The 8,225-nt window shown below is 34.2% G+C and overlaps 1 protein-coding gene across 2 annotated transcripts in view; it reads right to left on the bottom strand.

The window, feature by feature from the left end:
• Window positions 1-8,225, bottom strand: part of LOC135210335 (proteoglycan 4-like) — a 167,948-nt gene that overhangs the window by 119,449 nt on the left and 40,274 nt on the right. The window lies entirely within an intron of this gene.

The raw sequence follows: 8,225 nt of genomic DNA, 5'->3' as shown, positions 1-8,225 counted from the left end.
ACTAATATTTTACGTCTGGCTGTGGCACACATCAATGTTACCAGAAATGAGTAAAACTCGATTTCCGCCTCCGACCTCAAATTGTCGTATTTCAGGCCTCCCAACTGAGGCGGTTCCCCTTAATTACAACTAATTCTCTAGGTATAATGCACATTGGCTTATGATAATTCATTACAAAGAGAAATTGAATAACATTTAACAAGTTAGCCTTGCGTATACGATGATGATAACGTGGGTCCCCTGGTTACGATGGGTCCGGCTTACGACGTTCCGAGGTTACGAACGCTTTTTCTTAAAATATTCATTGAAAAATCCGCCCTGGGTTACGACGCTTGGTTCCGGAAGGTTACGACGCTGACGCATTCCGACGCTCCGAGTTTACGACCGCTTTTAAAAAACGCATACTATGATAAGAATCCTTATAGTTTAGCACGTTTCTCTCTCTCTCTCTCTCTCTCTCTCTCTCTCTCTCTCTTCTCTCTCTCTCTCTCTCTCTTTGTATTTTCCGACGAAAATAATCACTAATTAGTGTATTTTGATGTTTATTTTCATGACTAAATACATTTCATAAATAAAATAAATCAGACTGCGATCATGAAGCCAACAAATACGTATGTATTTTTTAGAATTCTTCTTCTGTTTTAATATTACGTTACGTAATGTTTCATTATAGCTGTCAGTAACTCGGTATCTCCATAAAAATAATAATTCTCTCTCTCTCTCTCTCTCTCTCTCTCTCTCTCTCTCTCTCTCTCTCTCTCTCTCTCTCTCTCTCTCTACTACAAAGATGTATGTTTTTTTGTATGATAAATAAATGATTTACTATTTTCAAATATTAATATTAATTTATACAGCAATAATATCAATTCATTAAAGAAAATACCATAGTGAATTAGTAAGATTTTAGCTTATATTTAAAAAATTATGGAAGAATGAAGGAAATCCCAGTCTTCTCTGTAACCTTTTCCTCGAGATCCAGGTACTAAAACTGTCAGATATATCAAGTTCTGTGACAGCCAGGAGGGGGAAGAGCTGCAGTGTTGCAATCACGTGGTCCTGAAATTTCCCCCCCCCCCCCTCTCTCTCTCTCTCTCTCTCTCTCTCTCTCTCTCTCTCTCTCTCTCTCTCTCTCTCTCTCTCTCTCTCTCTCTCTCACATTTACTGAGAACTCGAGATTTTTTATGTACTTGTACTATGTGTTTTAATACTTTCAAATAATAATAATAATAAACTGTAATTACAAAATTCATATGTGATAGTATTTTAAAGAAATACAATACGTACTAATCTATCCATGTCACTTTTAATTAAGGTTAACTCTCTCTCTCTCTCTCTCTCTCTCTCTCTCTCTCTCTCTCTCTCTCTCTCTCTCTCTCTCTCTCTCTCTCTCTTTTGCCACACAAGATAATAATGTGTCATAGTGGTAACTCCCTCCCTCTCTTTCGCTGGAAGCGTTATAAGTATTTTTGGAGAGAATAGAGAGAGATAAACACTATCTCTCTCTCTCTCTCTTTTACCGAGATGAAAGAATTTTTATGGTACTAGTATGTAAAATGTTTATTGATAATTTTAGTTATTTAATAATAATAATAATAACAATAATAATAATAATAAAAAACTTTAATTACAAAATTCATAATGGTCGTATTTTAAAGAGATGAAAATGACCTTTTCATTTCACTTGTAAGGATAATTCCTCTTTCTTACTGAGATGAGAGAATTTTTATGGTAGATGCACGTGTTTATTATATTTTCAAAATAATAATAATAATAATAATAGAAGTAGTAATAATACGATAACTAATTTCAAAAGAAAATTCTTCCCTTTGTCCTTTTTCTGTATCAATTTCCCTAACTCAACTCGAGTGACAATCGGAGCTTAAATGCCATACAATGGTCAACGAATTTAATGGTTTTATGTAATTCTCTCTCTCTCTCTCTCTCTCTCTCTCTCTCTCTCTCTCTCTCTCTATCTCTCTCTCTCTCTCTCTCTCTCTCTCTTACTGAGATGAGATCATTTTCATGGACATGTATGTAAAATAAGTTTATCATTAATATTTTCCAATAATAATACTTGTTAACTGTAAGTACAAAATTCATATCTGAGTATTTTTAAATACAATAATCATTCCATTTTTTTTTCTCTTTTAAATACCTGTAAGGACAATCTCCTCTCTCTCTCTCTCCTCTCTCTCTCTCTCTCTCTCTCTCTCTCTCTCTCTCTCTCTCTCTCTCTCTCTCTCAAGATACTTTGTCATACATTTTTTGGTGTTTCTATTTCTTTCTTCCTATCTCTCTCGCTCTCAGCAAAAGAATTGATAGGCAGAACAATCAATAATTGCACAGTCCTCTCTTTCTTCTTTTCTTTTCTGGAGAAATCTATTGTTATTTTCTATGGGAGGGGAAAAACAGTTGCCCTACAGACCGGTTCATTTCAATTCTATTGAAACCCGTAAGGAGTTTATTTCCTCCCTCTCTCTCTCTCTCTCTCTCCTCTCTCTCTCTCTCCTTGTATTTTAATGAAAAATAACAGTAATTTATTTGTAGAATAACACGGTGTTGCAACATGATCAAAACCGTAAACTTAGTGGATAATTTTAGAGATGCTGGGCCCTAAAAAACAATTGCAAATTATAGTAGTGAAATTTTCCCCTGTGGAAATAGTTTTCAAGAACGTCGGTTCCGGCTTACGACGATTTTCGGGTTACGAGCCGGTCTTAAGAACGGAACCCCCGTCCATAACCCGGGGACCGCCTGTATATACGAACTACCAGTAGCCTAGCCTTCAGTATACTGTAGTACTACACGTACGATATAATTTAGTAATTTTTAATTAATAAGTGCCAATTTTGGAGGTTCAATGCCATTCTGACTAATGCCATATCAGGTAGAAAAAAAAAATGGATACGAAATGAGAATCCGATTCGGGACGAACATCGGCAATACCTGAATTGGAGCAATGTCAGGCTGCTGATGGCCTAGTATATTAACGAAATAAAAGCAATAGAATATGCATCATTTCTGTGATTCTTTTAAAAAGTTAACTACCATTACAGTATCCAAGGATGATTTGTATGTATTCTCATATTATTATATAAAAATTTTTTTAAAAGATCCATGGAAAAGATGCTATTCCATTATGGCTTGTATTTTATCATACGATGCTAATATATGATTATTACATACTCGAAATTTTATGTCTATGTAAGATGCGACCTTAAAATCAGCTCCAAAATTAGGGCTTCAAAAGTCGCATTGAATACGTTGCGTATTATATGGTACCCCGTTTTTAAAAATGATAACAGTACAACGTATTTATAATTTGATATTAGATAAAAACAGTTGTTAGTTGACTGCAACTAAGGTATAGTTTTAAAATTTTTTGTTTAAAGTAAAGTAAGGTGGTACATTAGTCTTCTGTAAAGTTTGGTTATACAACAATTAGTTGAATCTTAAACCCCATTTTTAAAGGTAAAGATTTTGCATAAGTAGATCAGGTTCCCATACATTTGAGTGTGTTTTCAATGAGGGACTGAAGCTACCTTCAAATAAACCCCACTTTGCATGCTGAAGAATTTTTGCTGAGGTCCAGCGTACTTTTCCTATTCCTTGTTTTTAACTAATAGGGAACAGCAAGAATGTATTGGTGATAAATTAAATAAACGTTAAAAAAGCATTTTATTATATACCTCAGTTAAATTGGACCCCAACGTCCAGAAACCCTTATTCTTGGAATTTTGTATATACTTTTTCCAAGGGCCTAAACTGCTAAAATTTCAAACTAATTAATTAGACAAAATAAAAGAAATGTCGAGGAAGAAAATACTCTGTGCACAACCTAGCCTAAGAATGGGAGGATACATGAACTATAAAAAGGTATTACAATGGCATGTTCGTAGGAGTTGAATAAAGCTAAAAACAATTGGTGACTCTTAGATAATGAGTTTGATCAAAGTTGTTGCTAGAAACATGAAAAGGAATATCCGTATGTATTTTGACCTTCCATGGTGAAAAAATGTCAACTGTAATGACTTGAATGTATTGAATTTTTTAATTTTTTAAACAAAAAATAACCTCCTCGAGGCAGTTATCCTATATATGATTTTTGTTTATTCAGGCTTTTAAACACATATTTGATAAAGTTTTTTGTGTTACCTTTCCAATTGCGTTTTTTTTTATGATGGTTATGCAAATAATGGTATTTCTTATATGCTGGATTCGAATTTTCAAACTCAAGTATCCCCAGTTTAAACTGTTCATCCAAACTGTTACTGTTACAAACTGACGCCAACAACCAAACTTCCAGTTTCATGTGATTTCTGGTGATAGAAGTTCACTCTCCGACGTGGTTTGGAAGTCACGTAACAGCCATTTGGTTCCTGTTGCTGAATAACCACTGGTTTCGAATGCAAAGTAAAAACCCACCATTCAAACAAAACCAAACAAACCTCATTTCACGAATTAGTATTTGGAACACCAAATTTCACTGGTCATCCACTAATAATTCAAATTCCCACTTTTCCAGTTCTCATTACGTGAAACAAACCACTTGTCCCATAAGGATTTTCCTGAACAGTTGCCTAAATAGAGAGGGGCAAACTGTTTCTGTGGTTTCATAAAATTGTATCTTGTAAACTAATCAATAATTGCGTTCAATAGTATACTTGAAGTAGCTGCCAAAAAGTTATCCAAGTGATATAGCAGAATAACAGAAATTCAGCCATCCTCCTCCTCAAGCTGTCTGCTGCTAACTCCCAATCTTCCACTGGCAGTCAATTAAAATACCATACGAACGGGTGTTAATTTCCACTTTCCTTCCTTGAGGGTGTGGTTGGGAAACTCACAAGTAATATCTCAGCTTGTATAAAAAAAATAAACTTTTGCAATTATAGTGTGAAGTTAAAAACCAAAGAAATTAAAGTTTATGCATACAAACTTATCACTAAACTATAACCAATGTTTTAGAAAATATGCCCAAGGTCAATACCAACAAGGGACATGGTGCAAGTCAGTGAACGGGACCATAAAACTATTTATACGGAGCGCAGGGAAGAAAGATCTATAGAAATTGAAGCTGTGGTTATAATTTTGTAGGATAAAAAAGGGGTAAAAAAGGGGTTCCCTGCGCTGTAAATTATTTGTTGCAGTTCTGGTCAGATTAAGTACTACTGGTGAAATAAGTTTTTGCTATCCGAGGCCCACTTAAAATACGTCTACTAATTTGGAGCTGATAAAAAACAAAAATATTTTTATACCATCCTTTTATGCATTGGCTGATTCCCTTTCAATATTTCAGGAGTGTTTTGAAGGCCGTACCATTGTGGTATGAGAAAAGCACCACCAACAATCGTGTCGTTAAAGACCGTTGTAGCATTTGAATGCTCATTGACTTCAATGAAGGTGGTTGAAAAAAACTCAAGTTGGAAATCTCCATGAACCCACCCATTATCACAGGCGTATGGTTCTATTATTTTTTTTTTTTTTGCTAAGGTGAAGTGGGTAAAGAGCTGCTAAAGGTGCTTAGTACTACTGTAAGTGCTCCTCTAGTTTGTCGTCAGAATTTTTTTTCAATGTTCTCCCAAGAATCTGTAATAAGGAGTTTCAGATGAAATGTGTAGATCATTTTCTCATGATGGATGATGGCTAGGTGATTTTTAAAACCATGGTTAGTATGCTCTTTACTGGGGACTGAAAATTGTTTTCTTAGTTGAAAACAATACGTGGAACAAACTTGATAGGTTGTTCAATTCTTGTAGTTTGCATCCAATATAAGAAGAGTATTCCTCCTTAGCCCTGTGCTGGTGTATCAGGAGTAGATTAACGATTGATTACAATGTTATATTTGTTCCTTGGTAATTCCACCTAAGTTAGTGGCTGGGATGAAGTAACACTTTTTTTTTTTTGGGTGTACAACCAGCCGCCTACCAGCCTAACATTTAACCAGTAGGTTGCCACAGGGCTACAGTAATTTATTGGTTTATAGGACTTGGATTTGAACAAAATAAATATTATCTAAGTGCGCAACTTAAATTTCCTCCATTAAAATTGATTCTAAATTGTCCTCTGTAGTAAAGAATTTTATGGTAAGGAAAGCCACTTTTTTTTCTCTGGGACAATAAGTTAACAGAATTATCAGTTGAAATGTAACATAAGTCAAGATTATTGATGATTATCCCCAAGTTCATTTGTCCATGTCCCAGTGAACATATTATGTGGGATTTGGAATAACCTACCTAACTTAATCCCATGTGTTTGTGTGTTTTGGGATTTGTTTTTGCTCTTAAATATATTTTACAGATTTCTAAATATAGTTACCACCTTAAATATATTTGAATATAAGTATATGGCGGTGTTTTTGCTCGAAAACCGCACTCGGATGCTGCACAATGAACTATTGGTGTCAAAGATTGTTGCCTAGTTGACTTACGTTCATATACTCATTTATCATGTTCAATTTTCTGGTGACCAACAAATTTTTTATCATAATTATGGGGATTTTTTTGCCCCTTTTTTCATGTGTGGAAGTATAATTGAGGGACCCCCAGAAACCAGAAAAGTCCGTATATGCACTTTCCATGGATTGATTTGGAGTTAATGCATAACTGGGTAGATTTGGCAACCTTTTGTTTCTCTGTGTATTTTGGAGGCATTTCTAGGCCATTCCAACCAGTTTATCATACGGTCCGAAATTTGCCCTATCTGAGACAGTCGGTAATTTATCGAATTTTAGCTACAGGAAAGAACAACATGAACTTCGAGTCGGTGCTGGCAGCCGCTCGGACTGGTCATGAGGACCCAATAATAGACCGCATATCACTAGTGCTGATTAAAGCCCAAAAGAGAGCGCTGCGTCACTTTATTGCAGGGTAGCGAATTTCTAGGCCAATGACGTTGTTTTTCCCCCATAAAGGCGCGTGTAAAGCATCGACCAAAGTCACCGCAGTAAGCTTTACCAATCTCCCGCCAATGTTTCACATCTTCAATCTTCAGTGATCATAGCGGGAGATTTCAACGATTATTCCGTTGTTGGTTGGTTTGCCTGTTATTTTGTCTAAAATTACTTTTCCTTTATTTGGTTTGAGGTACATTATGTCTTCCTCTGGCAGTAATCAATAGTCGTAGTTACCTTTAAGTAGTAGTAATTCAGTAGTGGATGAGGGTCACAGCTGGTAGCGATGTTTGGAGCTAACCAGACTGCAATCTGATCGAGTTAAGTCCCCTTCACATTGCAGCTTCTAGTTAAAGGATGGGGGCCCTAGTAGTAGTAGTAGTAGTAGTAAAAAAAAATTATTATGAATAAATAAATATTATTTTGTTTGTATTATTGATGGTTAAAACATCATGGTGATTCAAGGGTTCTCATCGTCAACATCATTATTATTACAAACCATCATAATACTATTAATTTTCTATCATTATTATTAATTATCATTATTATTATTATTAGTTATTTTATTATTCTTAATTAATTATTATCATTATTATTATGGACAATAGGTATTCACTATTCTATTATAGTATTTTTTCTTGTGATTGATTATAACGTATCGATGTATTTGTATTATGAGAAAGGTTATGCATCAATCAGTGTCCATTAATTTAGTAACTAATATTATTGTACTATCATCGATTAATTATTCTTACTTACTTATTATTCTATCATTATCATTCTTATGATTAATTATTATTATTTAGTTATTTCCCATTGTTATTATTATTATACTAATTATTATTCTCTATTATTGATTTCATTAGCAATTCTCGGTTTCGGTTTTTTCTTATCACAAAAATGTATCGTCTTTTGCAGCACACTATTATTACTTATCAATATTATTATTAATAGTATTATTATCATTATTATTACCAGTATTATTACTATTACTCTTATTAATATCATCATCATTATTACAACGATATGATAACACTTTATTATCGTTTAACACATTCAATTATGGTTTAAGTGCTTGTTATGACTCAAATTATTAAAAATAAATGGGAGTTTGGCAGACATTTTGAATGCTAGCGCGCAAGCGCACCCAACAATTTTTTCAAATTTTCACAAAAAACTTATAAAGAGTATAGCTTTCATATGAAACTAAGTTTAAATCGATATCTTTCTTAGAACCAGAGTAATGAATGATAAACTTTGAGGCCAATTTACTAATTTTTTAAAAAGTGGCATATACGACTTTCTCTGGTTCTGAGGCCCTCAATTGTGTGCAGGG

Source organism: Macrobrachium nipponense, chromosome 39, assembly GCF_015104395.2.
Source record: "Macrobrachium nipponense isolate FS-2020 chromosome 39, ASM1510439v2, whole genome shotgun sequence".
Classification (NCBI taxonomy): Eukaryota; Metazoa; Arthropoda; class Malacostraca; order Decapoda; family Palaemonidae; genus Macrobrachium; species Macrobrachium nipponense.
This window is presented reverse-complemented; position numbering and strand designations above follow the sequence as displayed.